This window comes from Eubalaena glacialis, chromosome 6, assembly GCF_028564815.1.
Source record: "Eubalaena glacialis isolate mEubGla1 chromosome 6, mEubGla1.1.hap2.+ XY, whole genome shotgun sequence".
Lineage (NCBI taxonomy): Eukaryota > Metazoa > Chordata > Mammalia > Artiodactyla > Balaenidae > Eubalaena > Eubalaena glacialis.
The window spans coordinates 96,388,071-96,410,342 of NC_083721.1; the positions used below are offsets into that span (position 1 = coordinate 96,388,071).

At 43.2% G+C, this 22,272-nt stretch overlaps 1 protein-coding gene across 1 annotated transcript in view; it reads left to right on the forward strand.

Moving 5' to 3' along the window:
• Positions 1–22,272, forward strand: part of TNIK (TRAF2 and NCK interacting kinase) — a 410,774-nt gene that overhangs the window by 67,126 nt on the left and 321,376 nt on the right. The window lies entirely within an intron of this gene.

Genomic DNA, 22,272 nt, shown 5'->3' on the forward strand with positions numbered 1-22,272 from the left:
CTGGGGCAGATTTCCCTTTCTTTAAAAAAATGAGAAAAATGATAATATATTACATGTTAATTCCAAAGCCCCAACCAATTTCCTAAAGTGTAAATAAAACACAGTAGAAATATCTGTAAGTAAGCTCCTTTGTTAGGATATAAAATGCTTAAACCTCACTAAGGACTGTTTTGTGCATAGATATGCAGTCAGCAGCCATCCCAGACCACTCTTTGTGCTGACTGAGTTTGACACTTTCCAAAATCTTCTACACGTCACTCTGATGTTTCACCAGTTGAGTTCGAAGTATAAGTTAATACTTATCTCAGATCGTATTTTGTTTAAAATATTCTTTTGAGTTTTGCAGTAAAAAAATTTTTGTATGTATGCATTGGCCAAGATATTGTTTATTGAGGTGTGTATAGTCTCTGAGGCTTTAGAATTGAAAATCAAGAGGCATCTAGACATTTAGGTTGCTTCCATGTCTTGGCTATTGTAAATAGTGCTGCAACGTAAATGTCCACTGACAGATGAATGGATAAGAAGATGTGATGTGTGGTGTACACACACACACACACACACACACACAGAATGGAATATTACTCAGCCATAAAAAAGAATGAAATAATGCCATTTGCAGCAACATGGATAGACCTAGAGATTATCATACTAAGTGAAGTAAGTCAGACAGAGAAAGACAAATATCATATGATATCACTTATATGATATGTGGAATCTAAAAAAATTACAAAACAGAAACAGACTCACAGACATAGAAAACAAACTTATGGTTACCAAAGGGGAAAGGTGTGTGAGGAGGGATAAATTAGGAGTTTGGGATTAACATACACACACTACTATATATAAAATAGATAATCAATAAGGACATATTGTATAGCACAGGGAACTCTACTTAATATTCTGTAAAAACCTGTATGGGAAAAGAATCTGAAAAAGAATAGATATATGTATATGTATAACTGAATCACTTTGCTGTACACCTGGAACTAACACAACATTGTAAATCAACTATACTCCAATATAAAATAAAAATTAAAAAAAACCTTACTCTAAAAAAAAAGAGGCATCTGGGAAGCTGTTAAGGAGGGAGATGGTCTGCAGGTATGTCTGTTCTTGTGTCTCAGTTTCCTCTCCCTCTGTAGTCCCTAAGCTCACTGAGGGCAGGAGGCACACCCGATTGATCTTTGTGTTTTCTGTAAGACCAAGCACAACTACCCTTGGGTAGTTGCTTACCATTTTTTGGAATGAATTAGTTGATTTTGTGCAGACCTGAAGGGACATTTTGAGCTGTTACTTTGTTAGAATTTTAGTCAGCTATCTTCAGCAGTTATAAAGTGTTGGGAACTTTTGGATCTTGAAGTTCTTTTCTCTCAGTCATCGAGCAGATTTTTCTTTGTGTCTGCTATAAGTTTGTCAAAGTCTTGTCGCCCCACATCTTATGGCCTTATATACAGACATTAAAAAGTTGTCTTACAAGCGTCTTGTGACAGAAAACAGAAATAGATATTTATGAAATGGAAGGTGCTTTCTTTCAGTTGACTGATCATGGTTATTGTTATATACAAACACCCCACCCCCTAATACACACACATAGATAATACAAGACAGATAAAAAAGATAAAAATAGTTTCTGTCCTTAGGACTTGGAGTCTAGATGAGAGTGAGTCATCCCAGCCAAGGTGATCTGTGCGAGATGAGTCTTAGCGATTGTGGCTGCATCCTGTGGAAAGTTGTGGCTAAGGAGCAGGAGGGCCCCCTAACCTCTTCTCAGGTGACTCAGGCGCGTAGGCAGCTCAGAGTTTGTTCTTCTCTTATGAGATGCGGGTGAGTGTACCACGAGGCCAGCTCGTGTTGAAGGATTATTGAAGGGTCAACCAAGATTCTGGATATTAGAGCCCTTTCAAATGATCAAATGTTTGGATTTTCTTCCTTCAAAAATGCACGTGCACAAAACATGGGCTCTGGTTCCAGGAGGTTCACAGGCTGTAATGGGCACAGGTTAAGATCTGTTTGATAGATTATAGGGTAGAGGAGGAAAAAGAATTTGTTTCCTCTACCCATCTTAGGTCTGTTGGTGGGGCCCTACAGATTAGATTGACAAGAGAGATTAACAAGACAAAAACATATATTTTTTAAAAAACATGTACATCATGCATACATTCGGGAGAACTCAATGATGAGTAACTCAAAGGGGTGGTTATAACTTGGGTTTATATAGCTTATTAACAAAAAAACAGTACATTTGTAGAGAAGGGAAACGACAAAGAAAATGGGTTTTAGGCCTCCAAGAGCTGCAAACTCTGGGAAGGTAAATATACAGGGCAAGCCAATGGAAGTCAAGGGTCTGTTAGTTAGATTTGTTATTTAGATTCCTCTGGTGCCATCTCTGGGCCAAAAGAATCTAGAGTTGTTTCTGGGGATTAATAAGAATCACACTGCCCTTCCTGGTAGAGTGGAGAGGGCAGAGTGTGTGTGTGTGTGTGTGTGTGTGTGTGTGTGTGTGTGTGTGCGCCTGCTTCTTCAGTTGTCTTCAGCTCAAAATAATCCTTATGTCAAAGTGGCATATTTTGGGGAGGCATATTTTGAACCCCACGCAGCAGCTACAAACTAGCATATTCATCTCATGAAGGGCGGGTGTTAGGTTAACATGCATCTACTCAGCTAGTCAGAGAAGCAGGTTGATGGTCTTGGACTTTCACCTGAAAGATGTTGGGATCACCAACATCACCCAGCATCAAGTGCTTCGTTGGAAGCAGAGACCAAGTGCAGTGGGGCAGTTTGTTGGCAGCTTCTGCGAACCTAACCAAGTCATTTAGTTTTATTAATTGAGTGGCTATGTGGGAGACCCTGTGAAATAGGGGCTGTTCAGAGGGGTGTGTGAACCATAATTGCTCAGCCCACGAGGGAATGATGGTGAGAACTGAAGGCCTAGAAAAGAGATCAGATGTAGTTATGGTGACAAAAGACATAAAATGAGGCTGCGATCTTGCTCCATTATTATTTGTTATCCACTTTCAATCCTATTCGTGTTGCTTTCAAAGACGGTGTGGCAACTATTAACATGGAGTTAACACCGAGTGGGGATCTGACAAGAGTATATTCAGTTGGGTGGCGTTTTAATTAAAGTGCTGAGAATAATTACTCTTATATGTGGCTGATTGTGTGCACTTTGGGGCAGGAAGAGAGGCACCTTGATCATCAGGCTTTGCTTGACCTTGGTCAGTCAGTGCCAGGAGGGGACAGTGAACTTCTCACATATTGCCTGAAAGTTGGATTTGCCAGTCATGGCTTCGCCACGGAAGGTGCATGGAAACCTTAATTCCCTTGGTAGTGAGGACCACTTCTGTTGCACACCATTCACGATGTATTCCTGTTATGTTGTGTTGTGCTGGGGTGCCGTTCACGTAGGACGCCAAGTGAATGGTGCCTTTCGGGGTTGTGAGCAGAGGTGCACCAGGTTGCCAGTCTCAAGATGGACATAATGGGTTGGTGGAAACAAGAGGTTCCTCCAGGGAGGGGTTGGCGGGACATGTGTGATAAAGTCTCAGTGATGGATGACTTTGATGTCTTGATGCTCACTGCTTTGCTGGATGGCAATCATATTGCTGTTTCATTGGAAACCCTGAGCCACTCTCTAAGGACTCATTTCAGTACCCTGGGAGGCAGGAGTCCACATGTGGGCTGCTCTTCAATTGTAGCATGAACATTATCTTTGTAAAAGAATCTTCTGCGGCCACATACATGGCACAGAGCAGGCTGCTCAGTGTTCCATTAAATGATTCATAGGTCCCCTAATGACAGACTTAATGGGCGTGCAACATCTGCCCATTAAGAATATGTGCTCGGAGACACTCAGAAGTACCCATTGCTGGCGCTCTACAAATGCCGGCACCTCCCGGTGTCTGCTCCTGGAAGACTGGGATCGTGAATTTTCATCCGTGGCTCTCCCAGTGCACAGTACAGAGCTGGCGTAGAGCAGGCGCTCGGGAAATATTTGGGGAATGATTTTTTCCAATGTGCCACTGAAAAAATTGTTCATGAGTGCTGATGCAGAATTTGTTGAAATGAGCTTTTTGTTTCAAATTTCCTAAGTTACAGCGTTGACCAACAGGAGTGAACTTAGTTTCTGATACTGCCTTCCATGACTGCAGTCACATCCTCTTTGTTGTTTGAGCAAAAGGAAGGAAGATGCCACTTTCTGAGGCCCTAAAAAGTGCTAGGTGTTCTGCTAGATTCTTTGTAGGCAGGTTGTAGGTCAGTCCAGTCCTGACTTTAGTCACTTGTTTGCTGTATTTGGGCTTCAGTTTTCTCATCTGTAAAACTGAAATACTCAGGTCCACCTTGTAGAATTCTTGCCAGGATTACAGATAATACATGTGAGTGCTTTTAGCACATAGTAAATGCTCAAGAAATGAAAACATTCATTCATTCATTCATTCATTCATTCAACACTTACTGAGGAGCTCCTGTGAGTTTTGACACTGTCACAAATTAGAGATACCAATATGACTCAGAACTATTTCAAGTAGCTCACTCACAGTTTAGAAGGGGGAGTCAGACGCTTGAGCACATAATTACAATACATGGCAGGTGCTGTAGTCACTTTCTAGAACAAATACTGTGAGAACAGAGAGGAGGAGCAACTAAGCTCTTCTGGGGAAAGGAAGTGGGTTTTAGGGAGGGCGTGGCGGACATGATGCTTAATCTGATTTGAGGGTGGAAACCAGCTGGTGAGGAAGATGCTTGTGAACAGACTAATTGAAGCTGGTTAAAGTAGAGCAAGGGGGTGGTATGTGTGTGAGGGTGTGTGTGTGTGTGTGTGTGTGTGCAGAAGTGGTAGGGGAAGGAGCGTCTTCTGTGGTAGACACACTTTCTTCCCAAGAAATTTAGGAAACTCAACAAAATAAAATAGCGCGCTGAAACTCACATGGGTAGCAAGTAGCCCGGCCTGAAATTGGAACTGAAGTGATTTGTGCAATGCCACTACTCCTTCCTCCTTTTTATACCTAATTCTAAATATATGTAAATTACATTCTTAAGTGTGTTTCATGTCACTTCTTAGAGCCCCAACTTTTTCAGGAGGAGAGTATCTCTAGTTAATAATGTGTGTCAATGGCAAGTCCTCTGTTATAAAGATGAGGTGCTGAGCCAGACCTTTCAGCAGTGGTTGTTTGGGTGAGTGAGATCTGCTGGGCTTCTCCAGCAAGCCAAGCAGCCACCTTGTGAGGAGGAAATGAAGACCTGGCCTTGTGGTCAGGAGGGATGAGATGGTACTAAGAGATGGAGGCTCAGGGCAGGTTTGCCAGCTCCGCCCCTGGCCAGTATTTTCATTGAGTACTTTAGGGCATATAGAAATCACAAAAATGCACACAGGCTGTTTATTTATGTTATATCATTCCTGGAGAGGGTTAAAGTAAGTAAACATATTAAATACCCACGTCGTTCGCTGGTAGGAGCCCTTTCTCTACGTTGGAATGGTCTGCCCCATCCCCCAGTCCTCTGCCGTCATTATTGATTAATAATGATTGTGCAGTCATTGCTTTGGTTGTCCTGGAGTCCAAGTTCTGAACTACTAAGCCACGTTAACTGTACATTTTGCCTGTGGAGAACTTAAAATTATTCCACTTGCACCTATAAGATGCAACTAGTACAAGAATTAGTGTCTTCTTGCCAGTTCTAGCTAGAACTTCACATGCCTCATTCTTAGTGGTTAGAATCTCCTAGTACTACAGTGGCTTTGGTACAAGTCAGATGGTTCTACTCAAGAGGGAAAGTTTAATGACATGTAGATTTTTCAGTTGTTTTCATTTTAAATTCATTGTTTGACTTAATAATCAACTGCACAAAATTCTACTTCTTTCTAAAAATATCTTCAGCCACGTATTCCCCAAGACTCTTGTCTCAAATAAGCATTTGAATATAGCGGCTGAGAAGGGCACATGAGAAGGCTGTTTGAAAGAACTATCCCTAGAAAGATTTGGAACAAGTGTGGAAGATGTGAGAGAGAGCTGATATCAGGTTTTGGGGATGTTACCACAGACTCGTTTTAGGTACACATTCACTGGCAAACAGTATGTCCATGAAGTGGATACTTTGTCTACAAATATTATATGCTTAGCATTATGCTGTATGGTATGGTCACCTACTGAGTGGAATTCTGTATCAGGGTGAGAATTTCTACACGTAACAAAGGATGCTTACCTACTGGGTTTTAAGTAAGCCTTAGTTTACTGATCTCTGAAGCACTCCTCGGACAGGGAACTGGTATTTTAATTGTTGGTTGGCTGCTTATTCTTCAAAATTGAATCTGCATTCTTCTTGATTAAGTTATTTTAAGCCTTTTAATTGTGAAATATATACTGAAAAGTGCACAGAACAAAAATGTTTAGCTCATTTAATAAACACCTGTGTGACCATCTTTCTATTTGAGAACTGGAATCATCCTATTTGCCTGACAGAACAACCTCACTAATCCAAAGAATTGGGAGGAGCAGGGGGCATTTTTTAAAAATTTATTTATTTATTTATTTATTTATGGCTGTGTTGGGTCTTTGTTTCTGTGCGAGGGCTTTCTCTAGTTGCGGTGAGCGGGGGCCACTCTTCATCGCGGTGCGTGGGCCTCTCTTGTTGCGGAGCACAGGCTCCAGACGCACAGGCTCAGTAGTTGTGGCTCACGGGCCCAGCTGCTCCGCGGCATGTGGGATCTTCCCAGACCAGGGCTCGAACCCGTGTCCCCTGCATTGGCAGGCAGACTCTCAACCACTGTGCCACCAGGGAAGCCCCAGGGGGCATTTTTATATTGGTGAAAAGTAAGACAATAATAATTTGTAAAGAGTCTTAATCCCTTTTAAGTGTAGATATCTGTGAGGTACTAGAATGGCAGTGTTAACACAGGTTGTGGAGTGCCGGCTTTAGTAGAGATGTCTGATTGTAATTAGCCAGTGATCGGATGTGAATGGCACTTGACTGCAATGCTTTTTAAAAAATAAGTATTCCTTTTATTATTTTTAAAATGTATTACTTTCTTAAACCCTATTCTGTGTGAGCAATAGAAAATTAAACTGCTGTCCAGCTGTAACTTAAGTAATTTCAAGTTCTGAATGAATAGAGGTGAAATAAAGGGCATTGACTCTATTAGAAAATTAGGGATATGGGTAGCATAGGTGAACAGTATACTTCTGAATACTGCATACCAAAACATCCCTGTAGGTGAAAGAGAGTAAATTTGAGCCCCTAGAGATGCTGGTGGGCTGACTGAAGTACCTCCACTGGAAACCTGAAATTTATTAGAAGCTTTCTGCTTTATCTTTAACATGGACACAAACTTATCCATGCTTAATTTAATATATTAAAATAAATATGTAAGTCCTTAAGGAAAATAGGCTTTCCAGGAAGATGCATCGTATTCGAATGTGGATTCACAGATTCTCTGGCACCTAGCTGTGTACTCCTGAGGAATGCATATCCATATCTTCATGATATATAAAGTCTGCCTTAGTTACTCTTTATTTCACCAATGAAAAAGTAAATAACAGCTTATATATGTTATCTTACTGTGAGTCTTGGTAAAATTATTTGTTTACCTAACCAACATTTATTAAGTGCCCTCTGTGGCCTGGATACTGTGCGAGTTGCTAAGAATATTAATAGGAAGAGAGCCTGGCCCCTGCTTTTTGGGAAGAGGGAGCATAGTTGAGTGCGGACGGACGATGAATGTAAACAAATTACTACAGCAGTGTAACTTTATTATATATTTGTTCCTTTGTTGCCTGGGAGAAATGAGGCTTCAAACATGGCATTTTGTTAAAAAAAATACTGGCTTTTTATTCATTATCCCATGTGGGTCTGCCACTTTGTCATAGCTATGTGGGTTCAGTGCTTGAAATCTGTTTGCCTCATGAAATGCTTATGGACCCAAGGTTTCTAGACATAATCTAAATCTTGCTGAATGAGGGTGCTGTCCTATGAGTGACGTTTCGAGGTTCGGATTATTTCTGACGGAAGTGATACATGCAATTAACGTGTATCCTTTTAAAATAATACCATTAGAAAATAAACTTCTCCCCTCTGCTAATCTCTCCCTGCTTGTGCAAATCCTGTGTGTATTTCCAAGTCCAGCCTGGTGCCCACCTTTTCTTTTCAGCCTTCCTTGACTGTGTTGTTTGTATCCATCTCCCCCTCCACCTGAACTCTCTTGGCATTTCCATTGTGTTCTGCTAAACTCCATCGCGTCTCCTTGAGTCGGGTTCTTGAGAAATGGGTTCCAGCAAATGCTGCCTCCTTATTCCTCAGACCCCAAAGTACCCTCCAGTCTCAGGCTCCTGCCCCAGTAGACCTGCCTGGCAAACTGGAATCCTCAGGACTCCCTTAACTGTTCTTTCCCAAGCTCTGGAGCTGAGAAAGCCCCAGGTCTGCTATGAATTCCTTCTCCTGCGGCTCATGCTGGCGGCCCCTCCCATGCCTTCCTCAGCATTTTCCAAGCCGTAGGTACCCTCAGCTTAGGTACCTTACCATGACCACTGCCTGAGCAGGCAGAGCCAGATGCCCCCTTTATCTCTGTCCTCATTCCTTCCATTAAAACTCCAACCTCAAATCCTATAAAATGGAATAAGCTGAACATTATTTTGTAGTGGCCCTAATATGCAGTTTTGTCCTGCAAGGGTGGCCACCCTTGAGCGTGGGTTCAGGAGTGGAAAATTTGTGATGGGCATATTTTATTTTTGTACTAATGGAGAACAACCCGACTTCACCCTGGCAAAATTCTTTCATGCTTGTGTTTCATTTCAACTTTAGTACAACCCTGAAAGGCAGGCAGGGAAATGGTATTCTTATTTCTACTTTATAGGAGAAAAAACCAAGAACTAGAGAATTTCAGTGGATTTGGTCAATGTCAGAAAAAACTGTAAATGATGAAGTCAGGTTCAGAACTATGATCTTCTAAAGCACAGTCCTTTCATTTCTCTTCATTTATATTACATTTGTTTTCCTCTGTTATTACTAATTAGACATGCTCCTTGAAGGAAGCTCATGTCATGATATCTGAATCCTCCATAACACCAGACAACTCAATTTTCATTCCATTTTATATTAGGGAATTATTAGTATATTAGTAAATTATTAAACATTAGTATACTCTTATCGTTAGTAATAGTTTCGTCATTTAGTGAGGATCTGTTAGGTATCATGCTCCTTGCTGGGTATTTTCCACAAACTTTCCCTCATTCTAACCATAATTCTGCTAAGTAGGTTTGATCAGTACTTTTGTAACATCAATCTTCACTCGAATCACCTGGGATCTCATTAAAATGTTAATTCTGATTCAGTAGTTCCGGGCAGAGCCCAAGATTCTGTATTTCTAACCCCTCCCAGGTGCTGCGGACCCTGCTGGTCATGGACCACACTTTGAGTAGCATCTGGTTGCTAGGTGAAGAAACTGTGGCTGAAAGAGATTAAGTAATTTTTCAAAGATTACACACCAGGAAGTGGCAAAGCCCCACTCAAACCCTGATTGGTTGGTACACAAATTACTACTCATGCTCCCATGTCACACTACTGATGTGTCAGGCATCACTGTTAAACATCTTGGGAGATCAGAGATAATGAAGACATAGACCTTGCTCCCTGAAGAGTTGCCTTCCAGGGCAGTAAGACAGACACATTTCAGGCAGCTTTGGGGATGCAGTTTAATGTGGAGTTTACACTAATGCAATATTGGGAGGGTCTTAGGTGTGAAATATGACTTGAGTTGGACCTCAAAGGACTAGTAAGACTTTGACAGAAGTGGGAACAAAGGACTTTCTTGACAGCAAGAACAAGGACACAGAACGTAAGAGCATCTTCTGGGCCTGGTGAGCAGTTGGCTGTAGCTGATGCATGGAGACAGGCTGCCTGTGCTTTAAAGATACAGCCTGGGGTTGGATGGTGAAATAGAATAAGCCAGGGGAGCCACTGGGGTTTGGGGGAAGGGTCTACAATAGGACATTGTACGTACCCAGGAGATGGGCCCTGGTCAATTTAATGTGATCTAGTTGTTAGTAATCCACTGCCCATACTATGCTGTTGACATCTCCATAGAATTCTGTGGCCAGTTACAGGTCACTTACTCCACGGTGGCCTTTACTGTTGTTTGTATAGAGCCATCTTAATAAAATCTCTTTGCCGGTGGCAATAAAGGATATATTACTTTTTTCCCCCTTTCCAAATTTTTCTAGGCTATGAAAATGCTGTTTTTCCACAGACCAGTAATAAACATTCTTCTTAAAAGAAGCATTGTTCCTTCGGTAGCAACTTGTAATGGGAAAAGTGGAATATAGACAAAATGCAATCCTGGTCTGAATGGAGACCGGTTTTTCTTTGTGTGAATAACCAACATTCCAGTCAGGTTGCCACGGTGATGCTGAGATTATAACTGTTCATGCCAGCAGTCAGAGAATGTTGCCCAATTAGTTATTCTCAGCAGCTAGGTTACCTTGACAGTGGCTCAGAAAGCAGGTTTTGAGTTTAAAGGCACTCAAATGAGCATCAGAGGACTTGTAGTTCTGCTCTTCTCAGTGTGGTACTAGGACTACAAGCCCCAGCATGCCCTGGTTTAGTCCATACAGGATGTGGTCAGCCACGAGAGCGCAAACTCCATTTTTCAATTCGGTTCCCCCCACCCTCCTTAGTAACAAAGGGTTCCACGGATTCCTGTGTCACCAGTCAGCTTTGTAAGGGTTTTCATTGTTTCCAGGGCTGCCTTCAGATGTTGCAGGTTGGAGACAGTGGGGAGAATGTGCGTTTTGGCATTGGACATTGATCTTATGTAGGTTACTCTCTTAGTCTCAGTTTTCTCTCTTGTGAACAATCTACCTTACAGGATCAATGCAGAGATCAAATAAAATAATTTTTGCAAAATGCTCTGTACAATGTCTGTGGTATAGGAGATTACCTAGTAAAAAGTGATTCTTCTGAAATATTGTTTCAGATATCATAAAACATTATACAGTGAGATTATTATTATCACCATCTTTGGGTCATTTCTGTCAGTCAGAACGGGCTAAGACGTGCTGTGATAACAAATAATCTTAGAGACTTAATACAACTAAAGTTTATTTCTTCACCATGCCACATGTCCAGAGCCCGTCAGGAGAGACTCTGTTCATCAGCTACCCAAGGATACAGACTAGTGGAGGCTTCATGTCCACATATGCTTCCATAGTTATCAAAATATCTCACACTAACAATCAAATATTCCCTCTGAAAGTGGCACATCACTTACACTCACATTGCATTGGCCAAAGCAAATCATGTGGTCACACCCAACTTAAAGAGGGGTGAAGAAGTGCCATCCTGTAATGTGCCAGTGGAAGGAGAACGGGAATATCTGTTGAACAACTATAATATCTGCAACCTCTACCAAAGCAAAGGCTGATGAAGAAGAGTACTTTAAAGAAGGACTGTTAGTTTAACACAAATAAATAAAAATATCTGAACAGTAAACTTCAAAGTAAATGAATTAGAATTCAGCTGTATTGGACAGAAAACCCTAAATATTAGAGAGTTTAGGAAGATATAAGTTTATTTCTCTCTCAATTTAAAGAAATCCAGATATAGGCAGTCCAGTGGTGGTGCGGTAGTTCCATGGCTATCAGAGACTTAGAATCATTTTATTGTTCTGCCATAACAACCTAGCGTGAGGCTTCCATTTGTAAATTCACCTCAGGGTCAGAAATGGCTGCAGGGCTCCAGCCATCGCATATACATTCCAGGGAGCTGGAAGGAGGAGGTTGGAGGACAAAAGAGTGCTTCTTTCAGCTAAGTCTGCTCCATTTGAGCAACCCTTCTGAAAGTCCCACACAATAATTCTGCTTACTCATCACTGACCAGAACTTAGTCACATATTCACCCCTAGCTTCAAGGAAGCTAGGGCATGTAGTTTTTGATCTGGGTGCTTTGTCTCCCAAATAAAATTGGGAGTTTTTGTTACTAAGGACCAATGGGAGAATGGACATTGGGTGGCACTGGGCAGTTCCTGCTCTAGTAACTTAAGATGGAAGCTTTGCTTAAGCATGAATGAGAAGGGAAAGATTGCTGTGTACACTATCATTTTCTAACCTGTGCTCCACAGAACACCAGTGCTTAGAGAGACACAAGGGTCCCTTAAAAAGTGTTCTACAGCCAGACAGTTTTGGGAATGTGGAAAGCTTCGCCCTCTCTTGGAGATTTCCAGGGCATATTAATACATTAAAGGCTCTGAGAGGCCCTGCAATAAAGAAAGAGCTAAATTGCTAACCTTCTAAACTCGATGTTCCCAAACCTCTTTGACAATGGAAATTCATCGCCTTTGGAAGTCTGGAGGGACACAGAGAAGTTTAGTTTGAGCTTCTTGGATTTGCAAAACTATTTAGACCCTTGAAAAGATGGTCTAAAGCCCCCACTCAAAAAAGTATCCACCCTGTAAAACAAACAAACTTGTATATCCTTAGTGCAGCCTAGTCATAGGGACAAAAGCCTTGAAGAAAAAAAATAGATCAGATGCCAGTGAAGCCTTGTCAAAAACAATCTGTATAAGGGTTGTTGTTAACCAGCCATCTGTGCCATTAGTGGCGACACCAAGTGATGAACCGGGATGGGCTCACACTGCCGTCTTCCAGGTGACAGGCCCCTGCCCCAGGTTGATGTTGATGGACTCTTGGCTGTTTCTCCCTGGCTCTTAGCCGTGCTGCCCCTCTCTGGAAGTGAGAGTCATAGGGGATCCAGCCAGCTGGTACTAACCTCCTCATCCCACAGAGAGGGCCTGTTGTCCAGTGCATGGTTGCTTATAGGTGTGGGGAGAAGGGCTGAAAATGTTTTCAAGCAAATGTGTGCCGTTGGTCTGTTGGAAGCAGGAGGTAAATGAGTACCTTTGGGGGAAGGGTTAAGGCTCCTTTTTCCAAAATGGAACCTTGGATGCTTTCCTAATCTTTCTTACTTAATTATTTAGGTAATCAGTTCTTATCTTTAAAGTCCATCTGCTGCAATTGCTATCTTTTTTCTTCATCTAAGCATCTTTGAAAAGGCAAAATGCCAAAATCTTTGCTAGTCTGGTTCCCATCATTTCGACCTCGTGTTGCTGGAAATGCTGGAAAGTTACCTTGTCCTGACAGGCCTAGAGAGATCCCATGTTTGCATATCTGTAAACTGTATGATACATTTCCCCAAACAGCTGTATAATCTCTGCGACAACCTGATGGTGGGAGGGAAGGGGCCGGGGTGGGAGGCCTTTATGTACATATTGACCTTTAGAGCAACTTAAATGTTCGAGCTGGAACAGACTGTGGGAGAGTTGAGGCAAGTCCTGGAAGGTGGAGATCCCTTCCTTGTCCAAAATCTGCCATGTGACCTAGTATCCTGGAGAATTCTCTCCGGCTGCTTCATGGAGTTATGTGCCTTTCCCTGACTGCAGTTGTGTTGGAAATTGTCCCTGAAGAGAGTGGTGGGTTCTGTTTATTCCACATGTGCACAGGCAGGTTTGTGGCCACAGCTCAGGGACTCCAGGTCAGGAAGGGTGAGACGGGCTGGCTGGGAATCCCAAGAGTTGACAAAGGATTACAGTACCCAAATCAGAATAAATTTCCAAGTTACATTATAAGCCTTTCTCAGCTCTCTTTTTAATTTTATGTTCCTAATTATGCATGCCCATTTTTCCAAGATAAGCCAGCAAACAACAATCAACAATTAGGTAGAATTCTTTGTTTTCTCTTGTAAGGAAATACAGTTGATCCTTGAACAACATGGGTTTTAACTGTACGGGTCCACTTATAAGCAGATTCTTTTCAATAAATACTTACTACAGTACTACACCATCCATGGCTGGTTGAATCCATGGATGCAGAACTGTGGCTATACAGGGCCAACTGTAAAGTCATATGAAGATTTTCAGCACCCCTAACCCCTGTGTCGTTCAAGGGTCAACTGTAATTTGGAACTAAGCTAAATATGAGTGTGAATATACAAGGTCTGTGAACTGAGAAAAGTATATTTTGAAAAATCCCATTCATCTATGCTGATATGTACTTGTGAACTAGTAAATTCATTGTTTCAATGATATCAACTTGGCGATGTGTGATAAATCTTGTTACATCGTTTCTGGGTGTGAAATAAATTCACTTCTCAACCCAAGTACCTGGAATTTACACCTGAATACTGGTGCCTACATTCCCCCTCCCCCCAGCGCCAGTTCCTGCTCTCTTCCCTTCTAGGTCCACTGTTTGAAAGACAGTGAGTGATTACTTTGGTTTATCAAAGGATTTTATTGAACACAGAGAAAGACTAAAAGTCAAAGGACTTGGGGTTTTGACCTTAATCTGCTACTAACTAGTTGAGACCTTGGACACGCCACCTAAACTCTTCTTGTTGGAAAAACCTATGATTTTATGAGTATATAGGACTTGCCTGGGCCTCAGTTTGTTCTTCTGTAAAAAAATGAGGAGAGGGATTTTATTGATACAATCTCAGAAATCCCTGCTCCAGATGTCAGAGATCTTATCGTAAGGTGGCTTTTGGTGGTGGAACTGGTGACACCCGTGGGGACATGATTCATCCGGCAGCTATTTATTAAGTCTATAATCTATTAGGTCTATATTATATATTTATATTAAGTCTATATTTATTAGGTCTATAATGTCCCAGTCACTGATCTAAGTAGTGGGGGCACTGCAGTGAACCAAACCAGTATAAGTCTTTCCTTCTTAGAATTTGCATTCTACGATAAGGAATTATTAACAAACACTTTTGAGTATTTACATTATGCCAGACATTGCTTTAAATGTTTTCTATATATTAATTATTTTGTAGTAATCCTTGGAAGTAAGTACTACAATTATCACTCTTTTACAGTTGAGGAAACTGAGGCACAGAGAGATTAAATAATCTGTTCAAGGTCACAGCTAGTAAAGGGGAAAGCTGGGATCAGAGTCAGGCTTTCTGGCTGTAGTCTATGGTCTTAACTACTATGGTTTACTGCTTCTCACTGTCAATTGATTGGTTAACTTAAAGTAGTCAGTATTCATCCTAGCTGATGGCAAAGTAAGAAAAAAGGAAACGGTAGCTTTGGATGGAAATCTCAGCGCCCACTTGGTCTCCGTGTCTGGGACTCCAGGCTCTGATGGGAAGGAGGGGCATCGAGCAGCTGTGGTACATTTTACTTCTGGGTTCCCGGCCACTTGCCTGGTTGCCTCCGCCTGGTTTGAGGTTACTGGCCCTTCTCTGGCTCCATGGTTAAACTGCAAGGCCTTCATCAACCCCACAGCCCCAAGTTAATTTCAGCATTGGCCATTTGTAGAGAAGTGAGAAATAGTGATGGGCTTGGATTAAAAATATCTGGATTTGAATTCTGCCTCTACTACTGACAATGCTGTCATCTTGGGCAACTTTTAATGATACCAGCAGCAAGGGCAATAATAGCAGTAGCTTTTTTTTGTTAAGCACTACTGTGCATCGTGCTAAATGCTTTATATATGTTGTTTCTGATCCTCCGAACAATCCTCATGGGATGTATTTTTTTCCTCCCTTTGCAGTCTGGCCTTGGCTGCTGTTTCTACCACATACTATTTAACCTTGAGCCAGTTAATTCCTTGAAGCTTTTGTTTCATCATCTGGAAATTGGGGTTAGTAATATCTACTTCCCACAGTCGCTATGAAGATTAAATATGAAAATGTATATAAAGCATTTAGGCCATAGTCTATCCCAGAGACAGTGATGATGACCATTATAGCTTAAGGTCTCACCCCTATTAATCTGAAGAGCCAGGTTTCAGATCTCATTCTAGAGGCTGCTTCTTGAGGACAGGCGGGAGATGCAACATCCCGAGTGGAGCAGGTGAGCAGTGGCAGGCGTGGGGAAGCTGGTCTACTGCCGCTGGCTGCTGAGTAGCAGGTGGAACTGGGACCCGAACAGGAAGTGGGGAGGCTCCGGTCCCCCTGACCTGAGGGCTAGCAGCTACCAGCATCGAGGGCCGTGTCCCTTGAGGTTTGGCTGGGACCATGTCCAGAACCTGCCAGAGTTAGTATTGGTAAAAGGACGCCAATACCGTGTAGCCAAGCACAGCCGTAAGGGGCAGTGGGCATCCTGGAGTCAGCCTGCACTTAGCACTGCCCTTCCCAGAGGACAACCAAGGACATGTGGCATTGGGGAGGTGCCCAGCTGGTGTGGGATACAGCCTTGCAAAGACCGCAGGCCAAGCGGGACTCTCCCATTTTACAGATGGGGAAATCAGAATATGAGAGGTCAAATAACACTAGCAAGGAGCAGAATCCCGACGTGAAACCTAACATTTTTTCACCAATCCTCTGATAGCTCTGCAGAGCTTAATTTATATAGATGATCAAGTGAGAAAATTCAGCAACCAGTGCTTTAGCTTTATGTTATTTTTATATGTATTTTTTACTTGAATTATCTGTTCCATTTGAGAGGCATGGCTTGGGCAGTATGTTAATGAAGAGAAATCTGGGCTGTTTTGTAGATCTCCCAGGAATATGCTCTCAGAGCACCTTTTATTTTTCCTGCATGTCGCTTGTCATTGTAATTTAATGGCTGTGGACGTGTAGTTATGTGCTCATGTCTATTCCTTCATCAGACTGGAAGCACCAAGCGGCAGGGCCAGTGTACTGCCTGCTTCCACCCCAGACAGTAGGTGCGTGGGAGGGTGCCAGTAGCGCCCGGGGACTGAATAAACCCCATTGTGGAAGGCAAGACCTTTGGCTCCTCAGACCCTCACATTAGGAGGGAAGGCCAGTGAAAAATGATTCGAGGCACCTGGCCTGGCTGTGAGTGCAGCATGGACTAGAATTGGGGGTGCTGTGTTGAGTCAGCACGATGGTTCCCAGTGCTCTACTTACTGTGGAATAACGATGGTGTTGAAAAGCCTGAACGCTCAAGATAAATATGGAGAGTTCTCCTACTGTTCCTGTTTTCTTTGTCCTGTTTTGCTTCTGTAAGCATATGCTTGTCAGTTAGGGCTGAAACCGAACAAATCAGCTGCTAAATATGGTTCTAAGAGAAATAACATTTTGGTCTTTTTAAGGCCCGTGAGTTTGGAGTAAGCACAGTCTTTTAGCAGATGTCAGTAGGGAATCTGCGGGTAGGCAGTCATTCTGGGAGCCGTATCAGCCGTCCACATTCTGCGAGGGTTTATTTCACCCTGACGCAGAACTGGTGACCTCAAGTGAAAGATCTGGCACAGAATGGCCATGTCTTGAAGAAGAGGAGTTTGGGAGAAGGGTTGTCTAGAGTCTGTACAAGCTCCCAATTTCTCTCTTGATTTCATTTTCAGAGAAGGGGGAAAGGGCTGGGAAGAATATGTATCATCTTTTATGATGCTAAGGAAGTAGTCATCCTAGTTGTATATTTAGGTTTGGCTTTTCCAATCTTTGGGATTTAGTCCAGAGATGTTATTTAGTATTCTGATAAATCCAGTGTCATTCAGGAGACCTGGAAGAATTAAAGTATAACTCAGTGACTGGGAATATTAACTCCTAGATCTTAAATCACTCCACCCTGCTGAGAAGTCAGACTTGAGCCTGCCAATGCCACCTGAATTTCATCAGCTGATAGATGAGAGAATTTATTCCAGCATCCCAGGAGCCCCGAAAAGTTAATGCGTCTTTCCAAATGTCTCGCTGATTTCTAAAGAGACACTTGTTTGTCCATAGATATCTGACTCGGTTTGTTAAGCGTGTGGCGATCTTGGTTAATAAACAATCGGTGTTCTTTTACTGGCTTTATGAGTTGAAAATATTTGAAACACACCCTGAATTTTTCTGCAGCATATTCCTTGTATATTGAATGAATTCTTTTTTCAAAGGGAAAAAGAAAAGGAAGGAAAGAGGTTAATATTTATTGAAGTCCTATGAAGTATCAGGCCCTGAGCTAGTCTAGACACTTTCACAGTCTTCACAGTAACCCTGCCTGGGACATACTATTGTTCCCTTTTTAAAGATGGAGAAACTGAGACTCAGGGCAGTTTTGAAACTTGCCCAGGGCTGGAGAGCTAGCAAGTGGAAAATCAAGGGCCGGGAATTCTGATTCTGTGGAGCTGATGGGGTGGTGAGTGGTTAAGGGCCTGGGGTTTGGAGTCTGACCCATCCTGGCTCAGCCACCCATTGTTGGTGTGACCTCGACTTAGTGCTTACTTTCTCTGAGCTTCCGTTTCCTCCTCTGTAAAACAAAGGCAAGGACAGCAACCACTTGATAGAGTTGTGATAATCAAATAACCTATCCATGGAAAGTGCTTGGAATAGTACCTAGCACGTAAGTGCTCATGAAATGTTAGTGATTATTGTGATTTTTATTATTATGACTAATCAAATTTGCCTTCATCAGTAACTTGCTGAAAAGTTACATTTTCTTTCATGGAACAGCATGTCTTTTGATACGTCGTTATATTTCATTATGAAATAATGTAACCTGCTCTACCTTAGACTTAAATTTTCTTTTCAGCCTCCCAGCAAAGGTTAAGATCTGAATAAAGGCATGTGTAGCCAACAGGGATTCCTGACTTTGGTAAATGTCAATGATTTGCTCATTTCTCCTTTGTGTATGTAACCTTCTTCCATGCTGCCCATCCTGGCTTTACGAGCCTCTAAGCAAACATGAGAGGGAGGATTAAGCTGATTCTTTTCTCTTACCCTTCCTGTCTCTGTAACATGATCATTAGGCACAGCGTCTTCTCCTTGTTGCATTGCACGTGGCCGCATCCTGCACGTGCATGTGGCCATTGCACGTGGCCGCATCCTGACAGCCTGTCTTCTCCACGTACCTGAGGCACAGCTTACAACAATGGCCCTTATGAATTTTCTTTAGAGCTGGGACGACCATAGGAGCTTATGCATGTTTTGTGCAGTTGGGAGCCGGGTCAGGGGGGTGCGGAAGGGGCAGTGGCTGGGACAGCTATGTCTAGATGGAAAAAGAAATGACGTAAGCTTGTTAGACCTTTGGCTCTACATTCTGATCCCATTTTTTGCGACTTCCTCTACTTATATTGTGGAGCATTGTGGGACGTCAACCTTATTGAGTAAATAGTTATGTCTAGCAGTTGTGTGTTGGACACCATGCTAAGTGCTGGAAACACTAAGATAAATATGCTCCAGTGCTTGCTCTCAGGCCATTTGTAATTCATCAAGAGAGAGAAATGGAAGAGGAGACCTCACTGTGTGAGAGCGGTTATCACGGAGCCATGTACAACGTGCTGTGGGGGCAGAGAGGCGGGGGCACTAATTTGAGACAGGCTTCACAGAGGAGGTGTCACACTGGACCTTCAAGGATGGACCTTGCCTCATAGAGAATAGTAGAAGGAATAATCGTGGCAGGCAGACCGTATGAACCGAGGCAGAGAGACATGGCTAAGTGTGATGTGTCAGGGAAGTGAGGTTTGAAGTGGTTGGATGTAGCACAAAATGATGGAACACGAAGCTGGGAATGAAAGCTGGGCCTAAGAATGACAGGACCTTGACTTTCAATTTGAGCCACCTTGTGTAGGATTTTGAAGCATGGTGTGTTGTGTTTAGAAATGTCTATTTTAGAAAGATTGGTGTGAAGGATAGGTTGAAAGGAGGAGAGAATTGGTTGAAATAAACAGTCCCAGCAAGAGATGGTGAGGGCTGTTGTATGAACAGCATGGAGTAGACGGATGTGGTGGACTTCTGGAGATAAAACCCTTAGCACTTAATGAACAACAGGAGCATGGAACCTTGGGGTCAGCCAACCTTTAAGGTATGGGCAGAAGAAAGAAAAATCTCTCTGAGACGCTGGATGACGGAAGAGAAAGGAGGGGGTGGATTTCAACAAGAGTGGCGATGCTCAGCAGTGTCAGTGCCTCAGAGGGAACAACCAGGACAGACTGAGAAGAGACCATTACGAACAAGAGATCGAGGTCACTGGTGAGCCAGGAGAAATTACTTTAGAGTCCTGCAAGAATGGAGAACACAGCTGAATGCTTACAACATTCAAGCTATATCAGTATTCCCCAAGAAAGTCTCTGCCATTTATATGCATTTGTGTAAGGGAATATTCACAAACATCCAGCTGTCCAGGTACTTGGATTGGGGGAGAGGGAATAGGGAAGCTTAAGAGTCAGTGCTAAGTTCAAGTGTCCCTGAACAATAGCTCTGCCTTGTGCTTTCTAGGGTCTCAGAGAGCCCCCTCCTTGCAAACACCATGACTCTAATTGTGCCGTTTTGTCTTATTACTATCTGCGTACTGTAGAAGGTAGATGCTTGGAGACTTCTCTTCCCTCCTTGTAAACACCATGACTCTAATTGTGCCGTTTTGTCTTATTACTATCTGCGTACTGTAGAAGGTAGATGCTTGGAGACTTCTCTTCCAGTTCCAAGTGGGCCCTCATTTCTAGCCACGATGCTTGTAGTGGATGCCATGGTGTGTCACCCAGATTCCCTGTCCACTGCTGAGGTGCTCATTGTCTACCTGCTGGGAGTGTAGGCGGCTAGCGATGGTTCTCACCTGGGAATTGTCCTCGGCTGAAGAGTGTCCCTTCACCCAAGATCATAACCTCTGGGACGGGGATGGGGGACAGCCTGCACGCAATGACTAGTCAATGGAGGTGGGGTACAGAGGCCCCCATGCCTCAAGGTAGGGTAATTCTGAAGAGTCATCCCAACTCCAGAGCTCCTGTGGGAGCAGATGAAGTCTTGGTTCCACTGCATTGCATTGACTTCCTTCATCCGCTCAGTCCAGGCCTTCTTCAGTCACTCCCTACTGGCGTTGATTATGAGGCACATCCCAGTTAACCCTCTGTGTAAATCTCGGTGATTCTCAGAGTCTGTTTCCTGGGGAACCACCCTAATTTGACGACTGTTTCCGGTTTGGTTGCTTACCCAAGGCGGGATGCCAATCAAACTCTGTAGTCCCTCTGACCTTTGCTTCTGAGCCCCTTGATGTGTCCAGTGGGAAGAGCCTCTCTTCCAGCAGCTGGAATGAAAGTCTTGGCATTGAACCTTCTTGGCTCCGACTGGCTGGACCAATATGCCTATGAATGGATTGTTTGAGGAGAGGAAGGAACCTAGGAGTCAGCTGCCTGGCTCATATTGAGACCTGCCCATTACACCCCAGCCCTGAAGAGAGGTCTGTGAGGTGGGGTGACCCCTGGGTGTAGAAGTGGGTCCCACTCTGCACCTTGTTTCTGCTCCTCCCTCTCCTTCCACCCTCCTTATGCTTCCCGGGCTCGTTACGGCAGCTAGTACTCACCATCCTACATCTCCTTTCTTTTGTTCATATTTTTTTTTTTTAGTCAAGAAAAATGAATGTTGAAAACACAATTGAGGGGCTTCCCTAGTGGCGCAGTGGTTAAGAATCCGCCTGCCAATGCAGGGAACACGGGTTCGAGCCCTGGTCCGGGAAGATCCCACATGCCGTGGAGCAACTAAGCCCGTGTGCCACTACTGAGCTTGTGCTCTAGAGCCCGCGAGCCACAACTACTGAAGCCCGCATGCCTAGAGCCCGTGCTCCGCAACAAGAGAAGCCACTGCAACGAGAAGCCTGCATACCTCAAGGAAGGGTAGCCCCCGCTCACCTCAACTAGAAAAAGCCCGCGTGCAGCAACGAAGACCCAATGCAGCCAAAGATAAATAAATAAATATTAAAAAAAAGAAAACAACACACAATTGAGATATTTCAAGCAAATGTAGGACCTCTCTTGAAATTTGTTGCAGAAACACCACTGCGCAAACAAACTACTGGGAAGCACAGCTTAGAAACAAACAGCAGCTGCCACCATTTGTGGGCTACTTCTCCCCCTTTTCCTCATTTCTTTCTAATTCCATTCGTAATAAAACCTGCTGCTCTAATGGCCTAGTAGTTTAACAAACACGATTTTTCTTTCCCATCTTGAGGAACCTCCCAGGTGGCCTTGACAGTGACTTTTAGCTCTGGGGTCTCCGTCTGCAGAGCTCTAGGTCCTTTTCCCATGTTTTCCTGTCTCATGGTTCCATCTGGGATGATGTCCACACCTCCCTGACCAGGTGGGGCATAGTTGGAACTTCTGGACTTCTCCATCTGTCGGGACATGAGTCTGGAGTGGGGTTTCTTGCCTTCCTGGCTTTATAACAATGGATAATGCTAATTGCAGTCTTTGTGACTAAGTGCTTCAGCTGTTGCTGTTTTGTCTTATTTTTTGCTTTTTTAATTTGTTTTCTATGTGAGATCTTTGAAGGCACATCACAAAGGGCTATTCTTGGGTCTGATTTGCTGAAGATTGTCACTTTAAAGAGCTCTAACTTGTCACCTCCAACTCATTTGTC